A 21,571-nucleotide genomic window follows, 5' to 3' on the forward strand; every position below is an offset into this window, starting at 1 on the left:
GGAGGTAACGTGTTGGCCTGTTCCTTTTGGAAGACGTCCTGAAAGTCTTGGTATTCCGGAGGTAGTTGCATGGAGACAGAGGTTACAGACGCTAGACTGATCTTCAGATTTTCTGGGTAGCAGGTTTGTGCACAATCCGGGAAGGTTATTCTCTTCGCTCGCCAATCAATTCGAGGATTATGTGTCTCTAACCAAGGGATTCCGAGAATAACCTGAAACTGTGGAGCCTTGATTACATCAAACACAACTGCCTCCCGATGGCCGTCCGGAGCTATAAGTGTCACCTCAGCAGTGGAATGTGTTACCGGTCCAGAGGCAATTTCGGTTCCATAGACTGTGGTGATGACATCTTTGCTGGTTTTAGGACGCAGAGGGAGGTTAATCCTAGAGACCAATTCACGATCCACATAATTTCCTATAGCCCCACTATCGATGTATGCCTTTATTGCATGAAACCGCTTAGGCTGTTCCGGATCTACGAGGACCATTGGCACAATGAAATGCGAGGTCTGAGAGTTAGTTTTCAAGCTCGGCAAGCGGACCCCTACGCTTGTCGGGCGTGGTCGTTTCCCGAAACAGAGTCTTCATGGTTTTTATCAGCTGCTCCTACCACCTTCTTGGGCGGTTTTGCCGGGCAATCTCGTAGAAAGTGTCCAGAAGACCCACAATAAAGACATAATTGCATCTGCCGTCTTCTTTCACGTTCTTTTGGAGTTAAAGGTCCTTTAACCCCTCCGATTTGCATAGGCTCAGAGACATCAGCACCCTTGGGGTTAGAGTGGGTCTTGACCAACACCCGGGTCTCAAACTTGGACCGATCTGCTTTTCTGTTTTGAAGTCTGTGATCCAATTGGACCACTAAGTCTATATATTCTGTGCATTCTTGGGGCGGATTTACAACTTGGGCCAGGACATCTTTAAGTTCTCCACGTAGACCTCGATAAAATAACGTGATTCTTTTATCCTCTGGCCACCCAGTTTCCACAATTAGTCTATTAAAGGTTGCAATGTAGGATAGGAGGTCCTGATTGCCCTGTCGCAGGGATAGGAGTTCGTCATCAAGAGCCTGCCCCTGAGAGTGTCGAGCAAATAACCTTTCCATGCTTGCTTGAAATCCTTGAAAATCACGGAGAATCGGGTCATCTTGAGTAACCAGTGGAACTGACCAATCGGCAGCACAGCCGCTGAGATATGACAATACAAAGGCTACCTTGGTCTGGTCTTTAGGGAAGGCCCCAGGTCTGCATAGGAAGTGCAAACAACACTGATTCATGAATACGGCGAATCGTTTGGGGTCCCCAGCAAAGCGTTCGGGTGGGGCCAGCGGCATGTTTCCAGGTAGATTAATCTGCACAGGGTTACTGGGAACCACAGGAGCGGGGTTCCCCCCGGAACCGGGTAGAGGAGTGTGTCCAGCTTGACCTTGCAAAAACTGTCTAGCCAGGTCATCAGTTCTTTCCTTTGATACAATCACTTCCCTCCTGAGAGCATTAGTCTCTTGACGAGCAGCGTGTACTTCGGCCCGTAATTCCCCCAGTAGTTGGGCCAACTGATCAGTCTCAGAAGTTTCCATAGCGCCTGGGTGGGAATTTGTAGGAAGGCTTCGCGTTCTGTAACGCTCACCTGACTCCCACGGAGGCGCTGGTCTAGTCTGGGTTGCTGTGGCCTCTTCGAGCATGATGCGCAGAACTCGGAACACCGACTGAAAAGGACCCTCAAATCTTGCTTGTCTGGCCAGTAGGAATATCCTTTTGCAGATGAGAAAGGGGATTAACAGTCTGCAGAATAGTGTGCTTGCTCCCCCCTCCCCCCCTTCGTTCTTCTCTAACTTCCTCCGAAATCCCCGGTTGAAGCTCACCTTATGGTTTGAAAGGATGAACTCTCCATCCTGCTTCTGGTGCAGGGGCGCGTGTTTGTCCAGTTACTTCACTGGTTTTCAGAATGGCGCTGGCAAAATCCACTTGACTTTTCCGAGCGGAACGCCGTAAGTATGAAGATTACAAAAGTTCAGTTGTTGAGCCTCCTTTTCTGTTGCATTCCTAACCTGTGATCTGTCCTTTATTTCAGGTGCAGAATGAAGGCGATGCGTTGAGGGATTGAATTGCCGATGGTAAACTCAGGTGAGTTAGCGATGGGGGCGATCCCTCTTAATGTCTTTATATTCCCCCAGTAATGTCTTTTGTCCTTTTCCCATAGGGGCCGGGGTGCGGTACCTGCCAACAAAGCGGCGCCGACCCAAAATGAGGAATGGTCCACCAACAGAAGACCGGTAAGTGTTATGGCGGAAAATTAGGCTTTCCTCATATGTTCCTTCTGCTCACCTTTTGTCTCTTCTTCTCTCCCCTAGGCGCAGAGATGTGGCGACCGGTGCAGACAGTCGCGGTGGAGCCAGAAGAACTCCCGAGGACAGGTGAGTGAAGCGCGGCGCTGCAGCGAGCAACGCGGTGCTTTTAAATGGAAGTCTTTTCTCAGGAACGCTGGCGTGAAGGTTCCGGATGCAGGTAAGAAGTTTGATAAAATTCTTGGTTTTCACCTTTCTCTTCTCTTCTTTCCTTACAGGTGTTCCAGGATCGAGGCGGGCATGGCTGGAGACCAGATGCAGGAGCAGACACGGTGAGCGTTCAGCTGCTTGGATGCAGAACAACGCGAAGCGTGAGCTACTGTCTGGGCGTGGCTTAAATAGCTCCCAAAGTAGTTCCAGGTAAGTATCCTTCCCTGGCCACGCCGGAGTGGCAAAATAGTCCCAATGAAAAAATAGTCCCTTTCAGGTCTCAGGGAGGCCTGAATCTTGCAGCATGGTCTGCATCAGGTAAGTGCACAAAACACCTTCCTTTATGAGCCTGGCTCTATGGCACCAGGACTGATGTCCAACATGAGCCTGGCACCAACGGCGCCAGGACAGAGTCCAAAGAGCCCCTATAAGGGGCCGCTGGGCTTTTACCCGGAGGCATGATGCCTGCTCCCGGGGGTGCTGGGCCTGGCCTGGTGCTCCGGGGGTAGGCATCATGACAGCGTGGCAGTATTGGTCATCCATCTATCCGTATATGTCCATGGGAGTGGTGGCCCAGGTGTAATGGTGAGATCCACCTAGCAAAGTGAGATGACTAGTGGAAGCCTATCTAGGACTTCCGGCAGAATTGTTTACATCACGACCCATTTGACAAGGAGAGTTTCAAGAACCTCTTAACCAGTTCTAAAGTGGCTGAGAGGAGCTTCCACTCAATCCCACCTAGGCAGTGCTCTCTACGTCCCCCACTGGAGGAACTCATCTATGGGCAGGACGAACTCAGGAAAAGGCAAGGAAAAGTAAGGGACTTCCATCAGAGACATGCTCCAACATCCGAAGCCAGCATCACTGGCATTAGAGCCAACATCATGCGCCTGTTTCAGTCCCTGCAAAAGGAGATGGTGACAACAGCAAGATTTTAAGAGCTCCTTTCAAGAACTAACTCGTACCGTACAGCAGAATGAGTCTAAACTAGATGACTTGGAATCTGCCTTCTGTGACCAAACACAGTAGCATGACCAGCTCGAACAAAGAGTGGCGGCACTGAAATCCTACCTGCGTATAGCGGAAGAAAAGCAGGAAAATCGCTCCTGCAGGAACAATGTGCGCATCAGAGGTGTCCCGAGAGACATTCAGGACCAAGACCTAGAAAAGTACGTACGAGCTTTGTTCCAGGAGATACTTGGGGACGAGGCGTTGGATCTCACATTGGACTGTACACAGAGGGTGTTCTCCAATTTTCAGATGAGACAAAATCTTCTCCTGGATGTCCAGGTACGTGTTCACTTTTTCAAAACAAAAGACCTCATCTTCCAGAAGGCCAGAGCCATGGGGAACCTATTGTTCCAGGGATCAACCCTGGAACTGTTTCAGGATCTTTGCCAAGGTACAATCCAACGGCGCAGGCTAATGAGGCCACTGACCAACTGGCTCTCGGAAAAGGGGATCCGTTATAAGTGGAGTTATCCATTCCGAATCATGTTCCAGATGGACTGGACCCAGCACCAATTTACATCTCTCCTGGTGGTGGTGGAAACCCTAAAGATCACTGAGGCGGATATACACTTGCCAGATGAAAGTGCCCCCTGAGACCTCAGCAGTCCAATGGTCTCAATCAAAGTCAAGGAAGAGTCGATGTTGAGAACGTAGGAGGCCCTCTATGAACAAAAGGGAAAGGAGCAGGGATACCGAGGGTCCAGACTGAACAGTGAGGTTGATGAACTAAGTCAATTTTGGCTCTCACAGGAGCCCCATGGTGAACTTGGGTTGTTGAACACTTTGGGACTATGATGTTAAGTAGCTGGGTGCTAGTGAAAATAATCGTAGAGGCTGCAGTAAGCTTTTTAATTTGCAATCATTCATACTTACAGAAGCATTAGGAGTACATGCCCTTTTTCAGGCAGATTGCGTGATGTTTACCCTGCACATGGTTATTCTGTTTTTATTTTTCCGCTCTTTTTCCTTTTTGGTGTTTCGTTATACATCCAATATTGTTATGGAAGGTGTTATACGGCTGAGAGCAGGAACATTGTATGATATCCACCTGAGGGAGGAGGGTATTGCGGGGCCATAATGTTGTGTGGGTTCTTGCCTATGGGGGAGGATTTGAAGTGGCGAGCCCGGCTACCAGCTGTGTTTGGGACTTACCTATACCACCACTATGGCTGATATCAATTTTGTTTCCATAAATTCCCAGGGGCTAAACTCCCACTGAAAAAGGAAAAGTGTTCTCTCCAAATTAATAGACCATAGATCTCAAAGCAGACATTGGCCTGCTTCAAGAGACTCATCTTTTGCAACAAGACGCTATGAGATCGAGATCACGTTGGTTCCTGCATCAGTATTTTGCCTCCTCATCAACTAAGAAAGTAGGAGTGGCCATCTTGATAGATAAGACTCTACATTTTGAACAAGTGAGGGTGGTAAGAGATACCCAGGGCAGATATATAGTGGTAATTTTACATACAGCGGGTAGTGATCTCACAGTGGTGTCGGTGTATGGTCCCAATCAACATCAGCATCAGCATCAGTTCTATACCCATTTGTTTCCTCAAATCGCACAATTCCAACAGGGGGAGCGGATAATGGGCGGGGATTTTAATCTAGTGCTAGATGGCAGCCTGGATAGGTCTGGCCCTGAGACTTCCAATGGATGGCAAGAGCAGTTCCACTGAAACATAGCCGACATGAATCTGATTGATGCATGGCAGAGCCTTCATACTTCCTACTTACTCCAGAATTGATTATTTTTTGGAGTCTCATTCTTTATTTACCAGGGATTCCATCAGCCACTATGGAGGTAGCACTGGTATCAGATCACTCCCCTATTACTGTTCGCTTGGATGGTTATGATCTGGGAGGTCGAAAGACCATGAGATGGAGGTTGAATGATTCGCTATTAGCGGATCCAGGATATGCTCTGACATTATGGAAAGCATCACACAGTATTTTCAGGAGAATCTCACAGGTTAGGTGTCGATCTCAGGGGTATGGGAGGCTCTTTAACCCATTTTGAGTGGGGGAACGGATTAGTATAGCCTCAGCCCGAAAAAAGGTACTGTTCACTCAGGAAGTCCGAGCTGAGGAAAGGGTAGCCAAATGGGAATCCCAATACAAGCGAGATGGGGCCATGACCGAGTTGAAGGCACTGTGTGCGGCCGATATTTCACATAAGTTGCTTCGTATGAAGCACTTCTACTTTAGTACGTTCAATAAGGCGTCTCGGATGCTGGTTTACAAACTCCAATTGCAGCAGAACAGTATTGTTATAGGGGCTTTACAAGATAGTGGAGGGGTATTGCATAGTGCTGAATCTGAGAAAATACGAATTCTATCCCAATACTATTCTGAGCGGTTTGCAGCGGACTCATCCGCTGGCCCACTACAAGAGACTTCATCCGGGAAGCCCAGCTTCCCCAAGTTACAGCTCAGAGGCACTCCCTAGAAGTAGCATATCCCATTCAATCTCTTAGGGCAATAAAGCACCAGGTCCTGGCGCCTTTACGGCCACCTTCTATAAAACGTTCTCGGCAATCCTTTCCCCCTGTATGGTAACTCTTTTGGTGAGAAGGGATCAATCACACCTTCTATGGGGGAGTCAACCCTGACTCTACTCGGGAACCCGGATAAAGACCCCACCGTGAGCTCATCCTTTCGGCCAATCGCAGTTCTCAATTATGACTCTCGAATTTACTCAAAAATGTTGGCCACAAGACTGGCCGTAATCCTACCAGAATTGGTAACAGCGGACCATACAGGTTTTATGCCAGGACACCTAGCATATGATAATATTCGTTGTACGATTGATATTTCGGCCTCGGCACAGAAATATAAACAAGCCATGGCTTTGCTCTCAATTAACGCAGTGAAAGCGGTTGACTGCGTTGATTGTTCCTATTTATCGTATTGGAAGGGTTCCGACTGGGCCAGTGTTTCCACAGGTTGTTACTAGCCAACTTCGTATTACCGTCTACGAGGATTAAAGTGAATGGGATTCTTTCTTATCCGGTGCGCAGGTACAGAAGAAACAGTCAGGGATGTCGGCTCTGCCCATTATTGTACGCCCTGTCTATATAACCCTTAGCCTGTATGGTACACTTATATGGGAAAAGTAATATTAAGGGGCTGGATATAGCGGGTCACCATCATAAATTAGCATTTACGTAGACAACCTCTTCTACATGCAAGATTCCAGAACAACGTTACCACATGTTTCATTTTCGGAACGATTCCGTGCGGTTTCGTGTCTTATAATTAACTTAACAAAATCAACGATACTTAATATTTCAGAGCCACCAGGAGTGGTTGCGCATTTGAAGGGGGCTTTTCCTTTTTCATGGGCTTTGCAGACAGTGAAATATCTAGGAGTGTTATTGACAGCAAGATATGCAGATCTTTATACGGCCAATATTATATTGCATTTCCCTAGGGCCAAACAGGATTTAGCACGATGGGGGGGGATTCAGAAATCTCTTGGTTGGGGAGGATAACAGCTATAAAGATAACCCTATTGCCACACTTACTGTAGGTGTTCCAGGCTTTGCCGATTAAGGTTACGAGAACGGCCCTGAAGGAATTACAATCACAGATATTTAGGTTTATATGGTCCTGAAAGAGGCCAAGAGTAGCTAGACGTACATTGATGGCATCCAAAGGTGTAGGGGGTCTAGCAGTGGCAGATATCAGAAACTATCTATATATTCGGCCAATCTGGTGCCAGTTGAGGGGAGTCAGATGGAGTCACATGCACATAAAATTAAACATTGGGTGAATATCAAACAGAGAGTTATGGGAACCCCTTTACACAAACCGTATTGGATTTCTCTGAAGGTCCGTAAGAGAGGTGAGCAGGGTCTCTTAACTTCCAGAACAACGTTAGAATATTGGGACAAAGCTGCACGCAGATATGCTGTTGACGATGTTTCCCTCGCCTAGAACAGTTCTCTGGGACAATAGGGATTTCCCCCACGCCCCTGGGGATGGATAGGGGTTGTTTTATTCTTTGGAAAGAGGAGGGCTGACACACATTGGGCCAGTTGTACAGGGACAATCATCCTCTCATGTTTGAAGAGCGCAGGCAGGCTTATATGGTAGGGGAAAGGGATATGTTTGAGTGTTTACAACTTTGCCACTGGACGACTTAACCACAAGTGGCACCCCTGGGGAAACGGAAGACTACTCTTTTCAAAGATTTGTTTATTGGTGATTCTGTTAGAGCCTAGCTGGCAGCTCTTTATAAGGTGTTAAATAGATCCAGGTGTAAATCCCTGCAGACTTATATGTGCATGTGGGAGGAAGATGTAGGGAGAACTATAGATGATCTCACATGGTTCAACATTTGGACGAGAGCCAACACAAGCTGTTCATTTTAGAGAAAATAGTTTTAAGCTGTTGTGTTGATGGTACCTTACTCTGGAACGGATGCATAAAATCACCCCGACTCTCTCCCCTTGCTGCCGGAGGTACAGCGCACCCTCAGGATCTTTTTTTCATATGTGGTGACAAATGTCCTCATGATCAAACATTTTGTTAGGCAGTGGTCTCTCAAATTAGAGAAATATGTGGATTTGAATTGGAGATGGACCCCTTGGTTTTACTCCTGGGAAATGAAGACACTCAGGGATATTACAAGTTGAATGCCAGAAGCTCCAGGCTGATTACCCTTTTCCTGGTAGCGGCACGTTTAGTAATTTCACAACACTGGAAATCGCAAGTCATGCCGGGTATAAAGGAATGGTGGGCTAGAATGTGGTATGTGGCTGCTATGTCCAAAATTGATGGAGCAATGAGGGGAGAAATGTTGCAATTTCTAGCAGATTTGGCCCCACCGATTACGTTTGTGATTCTGAGAACCCCAACATTCACCATAGGCCACACGAGATGTCCTCCTTTTCACTATTGTAATGAGCGGAATAAGCTGCTTTACTTGTGTCCTGCATGTGTTGTAATCTGCAAGCCACGCCTCACTTTGTACTCATGAACGATTACTCTCAATGTATTTTATTAATTTGTTTTGTTTTACTTTTTATCAGGTTTTTGCTTTTGGATATGATTTGTTTAAACTGTTGGAAAACCTGATAGATATGGACTCACACTGTACCAGCGAGATGCTATCATCAGATGTGATCTTACTAAAAAGAGGAAATTGCAATACTTAAACTCTGACATGTGATGGTGTCAATATTATTGTACTGGGTACATTGTTGTATATGATTCAATAAACTTTAAATGACAAAAATAAATGATGTTCGATGTAACTACATAACTTAAGAATTAAAAGGGAAGGTGTTCTACAAAATGAGACCAAATCTGACATCCTATTTATTGATAACTTTATAAATATGAATCAATAAATCATATTTAATCGAAAACATTCTTGATACATATCCCAGCATTTGTAAGGATCATGGGAAGTCAAATCCATATTTCGATGATGGTTCATGTTGGTACGATGAGATATGGAATCAAATATGATTTTGAATTCAATAGTGTCCATAGCATTCAACTCCTCCCTGTCACAAATATGATAAGGCTATGAAACTTAAGGGATATCTTCTCTGGGATCCTCTGCCTGTTAAGCATGCCAAATGAAAGATTTGCCCAAACAAAAGGTGTGAGGTCACGATGACCTAGTGTAGGAATAATTTCCATTTTATAAGTAGAAACTTAAGAGGGAAAACAGGAAAGCTAGGATTATGAAGGTTGCAAAGAAGGGGAGCCCCTGGGAACAAATGGATGAGTGCTGATCTTGGATAATACCTTAAGATAAAAGGGGACATATTCATGAGGGTGCCTGAAGCAGATTTACCCGAGACAGACCATCTATCCTAGAGTAGAGAGGGGCCAGCTGACTGGTATTTCTCTGGAAACACATAAGGGCCTTTGCTCTTTACTGGATCTGTGCCTTAAAGAATTATCCAAACGTATGTATACAAATTCCCAAATGTAATTAGACGGAGGCCCACCAGAATTATTTCTCTGCTAAGTCTCAGGATCAGGTTGTTTGGGAAGGCCTTCCACTAGGGGGTGGGTGGTGGGGCATATTGCAAATAGAATGCTTGAGCATTTAAAGTGGGAGCTGCACTTTGCTTTTGCACTATATTCAAAATCAAACCAGGTTTGTTTTAAATGGGAAAAGATAAAATTTCAGTGTGGATAAAGTGTAGCTCTTTGTAATTCCAAAGCCAGTCAAATGGGAGCCTGTGGGTATTCATAGGTGTAGTCGGACACCAGATTTATGGAAGGTTGAACATTTCCACATCTCCATGATTGATTAATAATGTGCAACCTGTGAAAGCAGTAGATATTTAAAAAACAAAGATTGGGGACGCAAGGGAGCGTATCGGTGTCACTTCCATTTCCATAGAAAATTAAGCCATAGAAAATGACATCAACTCCTCATTAATAACATTGGATTGTAGGAGGACGACCCTGCAACAGTTGGACCCAATCAGTGAAGTAAAGTGGGAGGGGTATGTATTCCTTTATTAGAAAACCATAAAACTATATTTAAATGGTTATCCCATACTCACAACGCCAGTAATCCCTTCAAAGTAATTTACCAATTACTTCAAAAATACTTAAAATAATATAAGGGGTTATGGGTAAAGGGGGGAAAAGGGAGTGGGAAAGGGCCTGGTGTAAGGGCAGTATTGTCGCGGAAAGGGGGGCCATGAGAGAGACCTACCCAATAAAAAACGACCGTTTCGAAGTAATTACTCCAAAGTAAATTACTTCAAAGTAATTATTGGCATTGAAATGACATGGCACCATTTAAATGTTGAGCAGATGAACCTTTACACTCTGCATTCTAAATTAGTACAGTGTCACTAAATACATGCAAGCACCAGAGCATGAATATGCTAGAAACCCACAGTACCACGTCTACACATAGGAGGATTTTATTTCAAATGTGTTTTACATTAATATTGTTTTTCTATGCAACTATTCTCTGATACATATACTTCCTATTAATATTTGTGAGAAACCTGAAGATGTCTGACCCGCTAGTCCCCGGGTAGCTGTCATCCAGGTGGCCAGGACATGGCCATCGCTTTTGGATCCAGTTTCTGGGGGTGGACCAGTGCGGGAGAATCACCTAGATGAGGGGTCTTTGGGGAGTGGCAGTGGGACACTGGATGGCGAGACGCGGTATCCCCTTCCCTGTAACACCTTTACCCCATCCTACAAGGTAGGATACTTAGGAACTCAACTCCCCGCCACCCTTTTCCAACGCGAGCACTTTCTCACCGGCAGCTCACTTTGAGAGGAAACGGACTAACACCCGAGCTGTATACCAGACATGTCCCAAAAAAGTGGTCAGGCAATTACTGATCATTAGACACACCTGACTTCCATCACACTTCCCCATACGGATAAATGGCGGAGCACGAAAGCACACTCTGAGCAAGGTAAAGCACATGAGGAAGCAGCAGTTCCAAGATGGCAGTTTACTGCAAGGCAAAAGACGGCAAAACCGAAGAGGATTGCAAGGAGCGATGTGCCCTTGACCTATTCACTGAAAGACCGTAACTTTCATGAGCCTTTGCGAATAGCAAACCTAAGACCTGGAATCAAAGCTGAAGAATCCTGCATTGTGTGTAGGAGGTACCCGGGGCTCTCCCACGTCGATAGTCAAGATGGGGAGAATCGTTTGCCGCAGCGGTACTGTCCTTGTCTCCTACAACTAAGCAGCACCAGTGAAGTCAGCAGAGCCGGTGAATTGGGGTGACCGATACCAGGCCAGTCTGTGTTGAAACCAAGGTTGCAAGCAGCAACATTGTATAAAGAAAATTGAAGAGAAAAGTGCATCAAGCTTATGTGGCAAGCAACGCGAATATAATTAAAACAGCAGATGAGTCAATTAACTTTGAAGCTAAGATACAATACCGTAGACAGAGTGGTCCGATGCTGCATGAGTGCTCATTCGATAGGTAGGTTAGGTATCCAACTGAAAGGTGATGACTGTTAAAAAAGAAAAGGAATTGTGAAATCGAAGTGGTCCTGAAATGGGTCAAGCCAAACCCTGAACATTGAGTCACCCGAAAAAGAATATCCTACGAACATTGTGTTAAGGTATTTGAGCCCACACGAGAGGGTTTCAAGGTGACAAACATTGTGCTAAAGGGATCCGAGTCTGGCTGAAGGGAATCCGAAGTGAATACTTGTGAAAATCTAAAGAGGAAAAGAACTTGTTGTTTATTCGGTCGCATCAGGGCCTCTGAAAGAAGAGACTCTGAGAAGCAGAGAGACTTGAGCACAGATGGCCCTGAAACTAATGATTGAGCTGTAGCCTCGTTCTTTTTTTTTTCCACATGAATTTTTATTAAACATTTTCCAAAAGCATAACATAACAATCACCCACTGAAATAAAAACATTGTCAAAGAACAGCAGACAAAACTCCTCCCCCCTCCACCCTCTCCCTCCCGCTGCACATACTAAAACCAAACCCAATAGGGCAATGGAGAAACAACCATCAAACCAATTCGGGATCAGACAAAATAATAAAGCTGACAATGTGGGCTTGCCTCAAAAGAGGTTATCATCGTGGGACGGCCAACATGCATCACAGTGTACTCGTACCCCCTACTCCTCAGTCTCATTGCTTTACAGTCTTCATGGAGTAGCACTACCATCCAATCTTGCAGAAATGAGTTCATAGAGTCATGAGTGAGGGCTGAAAGCTTTTCGTAAGTAAATATCGCCCAAGGTTTGGCCAGCCAGTCCGCTTTAGAAGGCACCCCAACACTTTTCCACCTTTGGGCAAGGGCAAGCCTCCCCGCACGTAACATGGCCTGGACCACTCTCGACAAGATGCTCTCGTCCACATCGGGCGCTGGAACACCAAAGAGGAAAACAAGGGGCAGCAAGGGCAGCTCAACACGAGAAATCTCCTTAATCCAGCTCCGCAGATCTGACCAAAAAAGCTGAATGACGGGCACCCCCACCAGAGGTGGAACCACGACCCAAGCTGCCCACAGCGCCTCGGGCAAAGAGGGGATGGCCCTGGAAATATTTTAGAAAGTCTCTCTGGTGAAAGGTGTCATGCGTGAAGCATCTTAAAATTGTGTTCCATAGACGTTGTGTGCAGGGAGGCAGAGAAGAGAACCCTAAAGATGGACGACCAAGTGGAGCCATCTACTTCCCCTTCCAGCCATCTCTCCCACTGCTTTTTAAAGCTTTGTCTGGACTCTGCGTTCACTGTGATCAGGGCATTATAAAATTTAGAGAGGGATCCCTTCCTAGATTTGGAGTCTACCATCACTCTTTCCAGAGGCGAGAGGGGGCGGGTTAGTTTGTCAGCCCACTGGGGGTTCTCATGATCCCCTTTACTCGAATATAGTCAAAAATCAAGATCAAAGCCATCCCCAGGATATCCACCAAATTATCATAGTCAATAAATACTCCCTGCCGAAACAATTGAGCCGCACGTTCCAACCCCCCCGCCTGACCATCGCTGAGTCCAGCGGAAATTCCTCCTATCCAACTCGAACGGGGAAGCCCACACTGAAGACAGAGGAGGGGGTCAGGAGGAGAAAACCTCATTCCTTCTATTCTTTTTCCACAGACAGAGACCACAACACGGACAAAGTGGGGTGCGTTCTAACCTCACCTGGGAGGTTCTCACCCACGGCCCACACAAGATCTCTCACTTTGCTGGGGTGCACATGGATATCTTCAATATATGACCAGTAGGGCCTCATATCGTCCCTCAAATGCTCCAACAGCACTTTTAATTGAGCCGCATTATGATAGAGCCGAAAGTCGGGCAGGCCAAATCCTCCATGTGATCTCGGGAGATTCTCATGCTTGATCCTCGGCTTTTTCCCTTTGTAGATGAAGCGTAAAACCTGAGAGTGAAGAAATTTAAAAAATGAGTCCGGGATAGCAACTGGAAGAGAGGAGAAGAGATAGAGCAACCGAGGCAATGTGTTCATCTTGACCGACACCATTCGGCCAAATCAGGAGAGCATCAGGGGGTCCCAGCGCCGGAGATCTGAGACAATATTAGCGAGAATAGGGGGATAGTTAACTTCAAAGAGGCGAGTCAAGTCTCTCGGGATCAGCACTCCCAGATAACGAGTAACCTCCCGCTCGATTCTAATACCTTCCCAGGAGTCCCTCCCCTTCACCTCTGAATCCGCACTACCCATCGGCATCAGACACGATTTCGCTAGGTTGATTTTCAAGCCAGAAAAAGTACCAAAGGCGTGGATCAGGTTTAGGAGGTTTGGGAGCGAGTGCCGAAGGTTGGTAACATATGCCAAGACATTGTCTGCAAACAATGAAAGCTTAAAGTCTAGGTCATCACCACGGACCCCTGCTATCCCCTGATGGCATCGCACTTCTATAGCAAAGTGCTCTATCGCGAGGACATAGAGCAGGGGCGAGATCGGCAGCCCTGCTGGGTCCCTCAAGAAAGAGAGAACGGAGTCAAGGTCACTCCATTAACCGCCACTTTGGCAGTCGGGCCATTATACAGAGTTGCAATCCAGCTGAGAAATCTCCCCCCCCCCAGCCCCATTTTCTGTAAGACTTTGCTTATGTAGGCCCACTCAACCCGGTCGAAGGCCTTTTAAAGTCCAACAACAAGCGATAGGCCTCCTTCCCTGAAAGCGCGACATCATGCATCAGATCCAACGACTTACTGATGTTATCTCCTCCCTGCCTCCCCGAGATGAAACCCACCTGATCACCATGGACCAGTGATGGGAGATGATGGGCTAGCCGATTCGCCAGAAGTTTGGCTAGTATCTTCACGTCTGTGTTGAGCAGGGACATGGGGCGGTAGGATTGCAATTTTTTTGGATCTTTCCCTCCCTTGGGGATGACAACAATACGAGCTGAAAGCATGGTTTGGGGGAGACAACCTGAGTCTAGAACGCTATTAAAGAGTCTAGACAGAAACGGGGCAAGGGCATAAGGAAATGTTTTAAAGAAGAATACTGTAAACCCATCATCCCCCGGGGTAGTACCTGATTTCATACAGCCAATAGTGTCAATCACTTCCTGGGGAGAAATAGGTCTCTCTAGAGGGTCGGCTTGCTCGGGGGGGGGGGGGGGGCAAGGCACAGGTAACGTATCTAGAAAGCTGTCTATATCCGCCCCCTCTCTGTTGATTTCTGTTTTGTACAGGCGTTCATAGTACCTACGGAATTGGTCTGCTATCCCGGGTTCATCTCAGCAACACCCCCCATATGGAAGGACAAGCGCATCCACCCTTCTACTCTCACTAAACTCTTAAAGCCTCCATGCTAGGATTTTATCAGCTTTTTCACCTTTTTTCCATATATTTTTGTTTAAGGAAGGACAGCTTCCTCTCAGTTTGCCTGACCAGAAGGGCTGCGAGTTTTGCTTTAAGTTGCTGGAGTTCAGCCCACTTCCACACATCTGAGATCTTAGTTTGCCCCCCGGCTGGAGAGCTTCGATTTTATCTTCAAGAATTCTCTCCTCTCTACCACTCTCCCACCTCCTCGCTGCACCCAGTCCTATAAGGACACCCCTAATTGTTGCTTTAAAGGCCTCCCAGATTCCTTCTAAGCCCACCTGCCCATCATCATTGAATACAAAGAATTATTTTATGGCACCCAGAGTGGTTTGCGCTAGTTCCTTGTCCTTCAGCAAAAGATCATTGCAAGTCCACCTCCCGGGTCCCGTAATTCTAAGGGGGATCCCTAATTGAATCCTAACCATGTCGTGGTCAGACCATGGGGTCACCTCCACTGACACTTCTGAGATGTTTTCATAGAGCCCCTTATCAACAAGCATATAATCAAATCGAGAGAAAGATGCGTGGGGTTTAAAAAAAAAAAGTGTATAACGGTTCCTGGCCTTTACGGGCCGAGTGAGAATCCCTAAGCCCAAGTTCTTCATTAGTGGTCTGAAAAGAGGCTGAAATGCACTTCTGCAACCGAGAGTCTACTTCGGGGCGCACCGATAGCCTGTCGCGAGTCGGGTCAAGTACCATGTTAAAATCTTCTCCCACCACCAGCGCACCCTCAGCAAATGTTATAAGTTTGAGCTTCACCTCCAACCAAAAGCGGTCTTGGGCCTCGTTAGGGCCATAAATAGAGACTAATGTCACTTTGGCCGCTCTAATTTCCCCCTTGACCATGACATAGCGTCCCTCTAAATCCCTGCATTGGGCTTTAGGAGTGAAGTGAGCCTTCTGGGAGATCACAATCGCCACTCCTCTTTTCTTAACCTGGGATGACGCATGGAAAACATTTTGTATTGAGTGCGTCTTTAAAGAGGGTTCTTCACCCCTCACCCAGTGGGTCTCTTGAAGAAACAAAACATCAAGATTCAGCCTATTGAATTCCTTCACCACCAGGGACCTCTTATAAGGAGAATTGAGGCCTTGCATGTTTAAAGACCCCATCGTCAGCAGATGACTACAGTCAGCCATCAGGTAGGTCAAATCTAGCATCTGGCCCCGGGGGCTCACGCCCCTTTGAGATAGTACTCCTGACTGTTTTTCCAATGGTCTCCCATGCCATAAATCAACCCCCAAGTAACAGAAACCCCAAAAGGTTGGCGCAAAGAAACACACCCACACCCCAAAAAGAGAACAACCCTCAAACCCTTCCAACCCCCCACCCCCATCTTGTATGAGCGCCTGGAATACCTACGACATCAGAGTTGCCGCACACCCACGCCATTGTGGGCCACCTTCACCAGGGCCGCCCGCTACCAGAAAAACCACACCGTTATGAGCCCCCCTCTGCATATGAATCAACATCAACCACTCCCTGTAGACCCGTCATCCCCTTACAGTGGTATCCACCGTTTAGGCCACCTCCTTCTTGGAATCTCGCAGATCGGGGGGTCCCCTGGGGAACCCAGGACCACAATCCTGATGCGCAAGTCCCCTCAGCACCCTTTAAAGCAGATCAGAAAAGGCACCACTAGATCAAGTCAAGAGGCAGGCTTCCCGGGGAGGGCGGCGCCACCTTTCTAAATTTCCTGTGGCCACGAATGTGACGTCTCTCCACAAACTCCGAAGCTTCACAATGATCTCCCTCTTCTCCTCCCCCATTCTCCTTGCCCGGCCTTGAAGAGGAATCATCCAAAAGTTCACACGTCACTCTCTGAATATCGGATTCCGTAACAAGGGAGTATTTGTAGCCTTCAACTTCAAACTAGAGTGAAAAAGGGTGACCCCACCTGCATCTCACTCCCTTGGACTGCAGCCACTTCGTCAGGGGACTGCAAAGCCTCCGGCGTGACAGGGTAAGAGCCAAAAGGTCCTGGTAAATCGTTATTTTGGAGCCTTCCCAGTCGATGGGGCCTTTTCTCCGCGCTAGCTCCAGGATCTTGGTCTTCTCAGCATAATAGTGGAATTTCGCGAGGATTGATCTAGGTCCTCTAGCGCGAGCTCCTGCTCTATGAGCTCTATCAATTGTTGGCTCGCTGGTGTTTCCTCCATCAAACAGTTTACTTATAATTGCTTTAACCACTCTTGCGATATCTGCCTGCTTCTTCCCTTCCTGCTCCGGAATACCAAGGAACCTTAGGTTGGAGCGTCGTTCTCTGTTTTCCAGATCGTCAAGTTTGAGAGTGACCTTCTCCTCCCGCCTCTCCAGCTCTGCAAGACGCATGTCAAATTGGGTTTCAAGGAGGTCTGTTGAGGTTTGATTGGCTTCAAGGGCCTGGACTCGATAGTCAACTGCATCAACCTTTTTGTCTAAAGAGTCAAGTCTTCTGCTGAGGTCTGCTCTAAAACGTTGGATCTCCTCCAACAGGGCTGCCATGCTTCGACTCATCGATTGGGCCTCCATCGCCTCCGGCTGACTGGAAGACTGCATGGTGCCCGCCTCCCCCGTCCGGTCAGGGGTACGTCGGAACTTCTGTAGGGATTGTGACCAGTCCATCAAAAGGGAAGAAGGCCACGCTGGGGACCAAGGAACCAGAGAGTCAGGGGGTCCTATTGGGTCTGGGTGTTCAAGAGAGACTGGATGGGCTCGCACTCCCTTTCTCTCCCGACTAGAAACAGTCACATCAGCTTTCGGCAGGGTGTCCTCAGGTTATCCTTTCAGATGTACGTTCCCAGGGTTACACCTTCGGTTGACAGTTGCGGCAGAGGGATGTAGTGAACCGTGCACACTCACCAGGGGTGCGGCAACAAAAACCCAGATAGGTTGCTGGTGTGAAGTAGCCAGAGGAGAGCCAAAGAAAAGAAAACCACAGGCTGGAAGAGTCAGGCCCGCACCTGGGGGGGGCAGGGAGAGAGTGTTAGGACATCTGCCTCTCACACCAGCAGGACCAAGGTTCTGACCCAATGGGGGCGAAGAGGACTATGCACCGCGTGGGGAGCACAGCAGTGCAGTGCCTCCCCACAGGGGGGAACAGCACCTGGGGGACGTCTGTTTCACCAACCCCAGTGACAAAAAGATACAGGCTGAACCCGGTCGGCACCTGGTAATTAGGATCCTGTTTTCAGGGTCAGAATATCTCCTCCGCTTCCCGCAGACTCTGCTCCATGGGTTCTGCCTCGGCAGTTCTCAGCAGGGCGCAACTGCTCCCTGCGTTGCGCCCGCGCCGCCCACCATCTCACCGCCTACTAAGGTGTGCCTGATGTCCATGCGGGGGGAGCGCTTTAACGATGCAGTGTGGGTTCCATTAGTGGCCCAGTTCAATACATACTTTTTGGAGACTTTGAGGCGCTCCTTCGGCTGGGGTGCTCCGTTCCACCTCTCGATCCAGGTGATGAAGATAGATGCAGTAGGCCAGGGGAACCAGTGGACCACAGCCTTTGTACCCGTTTCTTCTCCGCCCAAGTTCCGGCGATCCCTGCGCCAGGCACCTTATCTCCCGCAACGGCTGAGAGGAGGCGCTTTACCGTAATCCGGGGACGTGGCCAACGTGGCTTACTGCTTAGATGGACTGGATGGGGGTGCTTCCGCTTAGCGGACACCCGACAACATGCCTCATGTTCAGGGTCTGTCACTGACTGGAATCTAATTGATCCGACTCCCCAAGAGTCGCTGGTACAGCCTGCCGTCGGGCCCTGCCACCCAAGTCCCGCAATCCGGACAGGGGGCTCACTTTGACTCCGCTCGCCGCACTTCTGGATAATTAACACCGTTGCCAGGCCGCGGCCCCTCCCCCACCCCCAAGCTGAGGGGTCCGCTGCGGGTTCTTAGGCTGGGGTGGCCTCCACACCGCTCCCATCCACAACTTGGACGTGACCGAACTCAGGTCTTTCAGCACCGTCAGCCGCCAGGGCTGCGCTCCTCTGCCTCGCGGGGGTTTCACAAAACCCCTGGGGGGGTCAGGGCGCCACTCCCACAAGGACAGGGGGGCTCAAATCCCACATTTAGGCGCCCCTGGGAGGAGACCGGCTGAGACGCTTCAACACATCTCGGCGCCCCCTGGTGGTCCTCCTGTAGCCTCGTTCTAAAGCCAGAGACTGCTTTGCTCGAGTGAACCACCTTGTCCTGTGCTGAATATGTGGGGAACCGAGGTCAACGGCCCGAACATTCCAACATATCATTTTGTGAACACTTCTTTCTTTTTCGTAACACTATTTCCCACACTATTTGTATTTAGAGGTAAGGATTGGCAATAGGTTTATTAGTATAGTCCCTCTTATTTTGACAAGATACTACTAGAACTGCGTTATTATTTGATGGTCGTAGCTTGCTCCCATCTGTAGATTTAGGATTAGATGGGCGTTTTTCAAACCCTTTTTGAAGTTCAATAAACACTCTTGAAATGTGGTCACTAGTGTCTGTCTTACTGTTGATATATTAGAGAGAGTAAAGTGTTTTATTTGCTATGTAAAGTCGTTGAACACACTGGCCGATAAGCGTCGATGTAATTATGGACTTAGTTTGTGTTCAGAAATAACATTGTTCTAGTAAAATTAGAGTCGGAAATATAATTGATTTTGTATGTGACTGAATGTGTGCCCTTTTTCTAGTGAGATATTCACAGGTAGGACAATTATTTCTGTAAACCAGCGACATACATTATTCCCAGCACGAATATGGGGACCACCTTCCAAGTGATTTTATTTGAATAAAAACAACATTTTGATTCCTAATACAGGCTGGTTCATTTACCAGAATTGTGGGTGGGATTCTACATTAGGGGATTTAAAACTTAGTGAGTAAGGATAACAGACAAAATACCTTGACTCCAAGAGGAAAGCGAGCGAGGGGGAGACCTAGGTCGAGAAAGAAAGGAAAGCAGAGGTTAAGAAAAACTCCAAGCAATAAAGTGAAAAAGTGACCATGAAAAAGATCAAAGGCAAAATAGTAAATGATAAGTCAGACACAAAAAAAAGACTAAAAAGAAGATTGAAGTTGGAAAATGACAGGAAAAAAAGATCAATAGAAAGACTGAGAAAGGCAAAGGACAGCGTTACACAAAGAGAAGGCTGCCAGATATAGAGATATACAGGGAAAAGGTGCAGGAGAGAGATGCTGGGAAAAGGTGCACAAGAGAAAATAGTGAGGGTTCATATTCAATGGGACAGAGAGTAAGAGAAAGAAAGAGAAAGAGAAAAAAGCGAGAGAGAGGGAATTGTGAGGGCTCAGAAATGAGAGGGGGACACAAAGTGCTAATATTTTCAACATCAGACATCTTTATTAAAGAAAAGGGGATGGATAAAGGCCTCTCTGTCCCTATCCTAACAAGAGTTTCCCTGGATAGAAAACTAAAACTAAAGATCAGTGTGTGTCTTGTAAAAATTATAACAACTGTCCTTGTGTCCAAAACATATCTGACCTTCGCACTAAAATGCACAACTAAAAAGTGTAAGGAAAAGGGTTCCTGATTTGTGTTTACTCAAAATGTTCGAAATGGACAACACATAAGTAAATCTAACAAAAATGATTTCTCCAAAAGAGAAGTCCTTAGATCCAGAGGGTGGTTCCCATCTCCTGGATTACTTCAGGAAGGATAACACAATTAATGTTTCCTTAAAGAGGGTTAGAATGTCTCTTCCAAGTAACAGTTTCTTAAAGTTATTAAAAATGGTCTCTCACACAACTGGTGTTTCCAAGATGGCCCAAGTGCCTCGTCCTTCTAACTGCACCACAGATGGTACAGTGATTCTTTTATATAGCTGCTTCAAACTATTGAAAATTGTCTCTTCCATACAACTGCTTCACAAATGGTAAAGAGTCTCTGTTATACAACTGCATTAAAGATGGCAAAGTCTCTTTTTCATACAACTGCTTTAAAGATGACTTCTGGGTATTTCCCCTTGCCAGGAAGTCCTTAATAGTTTCCTCAGATCCTCTGATATACGCTCTTATCAGGTATCCTTGTATAATGTTTCTTTTCTTTATACACTTTGGGTAGATTCCCTGGTATAATCTCCTGCCAGGTATCAGCTTCTGGGTTTCATAGATCTCCTAGTATACTCTCCTGCCAGGTATCTTTTCTCCCGCCAAAAGGCTCATTGCCTAATGTGTCCACTTTATCAGGTCTTCTTTCAATATTCTCTTTACTTTTCTTTATCTTCTAGCATAGCACAGTAACACTCTTATACCGTCTATACTCCTTGACCTTGGATTTCACTTGCCACAAGCTCCCCTATATGGACCTCTCAAATATGCTTATAATCACTTTTGCTCCAGCTTTTCCCATATTGACATTTCAGGCATGAGGAACTGTGCAAATGTATTCTTTTAAATGTACTTGGTCGGTATTCAAATGGCACTTTTAACTGTCCGTGTGCTTGTCGGTATGCCCGGGGTTCCCACTATCTTTGGGCCAACTCACCGGTGTTTCATTGCATCCCTGACCTCCTGCACACTTCTGCAGTGAATTCTCAATGTGAGAATAGCCTCCCCCGCTTGGCAGACCTGTTTCCAGCTCTTTTCTCCATCTCGTGTTCACTCGCGGGTAACGTGGCTGCTTCCTGCCTTCCTTGCACCCGTTAAAGCTTCTCCACTGCTGCCGGTTTCCCCACAGCATCTCCCTGGAGCCACGCTCCTCTGGGACTCTAGCCGCGCCTGTGCCAAAGGCTGATGAAAGGCAGCCCAGGAGACCTGCCTGCTTCAGCGTGGTCAGCTCCAGCAAGTCTGCCTTTTCCTGCTGCTCTGCCCTTC

General features: G+C 47.2%; 1 protein-coding gene across 6 annotated transcripts in view; it reads right to left on the minus strand.

Annotated features, from left to right (window-relative positions):
* Positions 1-21,571, minus strand: part of DTNB (dystrobrevin beta) — a 1,559,893-nt gene that overhangs the window by 1,352,964 nt on the left and 185,358 nt on the right. The window contains exon 1 of one of the 6 annotated variants that reach the window (XM_069605561.1): positions 11,396-11,455. The exons of the other annotated variants lie outside the window; for them this stretch is intronic. The gene's annotated coding sequence lies outside the window, so the exon portion shown is untranslated. Of the gene's footprint in view, positions 1-11,395; positions 11,456-21,571 lie in introns of those variants that run through there. 6 annotated transcript variants of the gene reach the window in all.

The sequence above is a fragment of the Ambystoma mexicanum genome, chromosome 4p (genome assembly GCF_040938575.1).
Source record: "Ambystoma mexicanum isolate Mex_15411 chromosome 4p, UKY_AmexF1_1, whole genome shotgun sequence".
NCBI classification, from domain to species: domain Eukaryota; kingdom Metazoa; phylum Chordata; class Amphibia; order Caudata; family Ambystomatidae; genus Ambystoma; species Ambystoma mexicanum.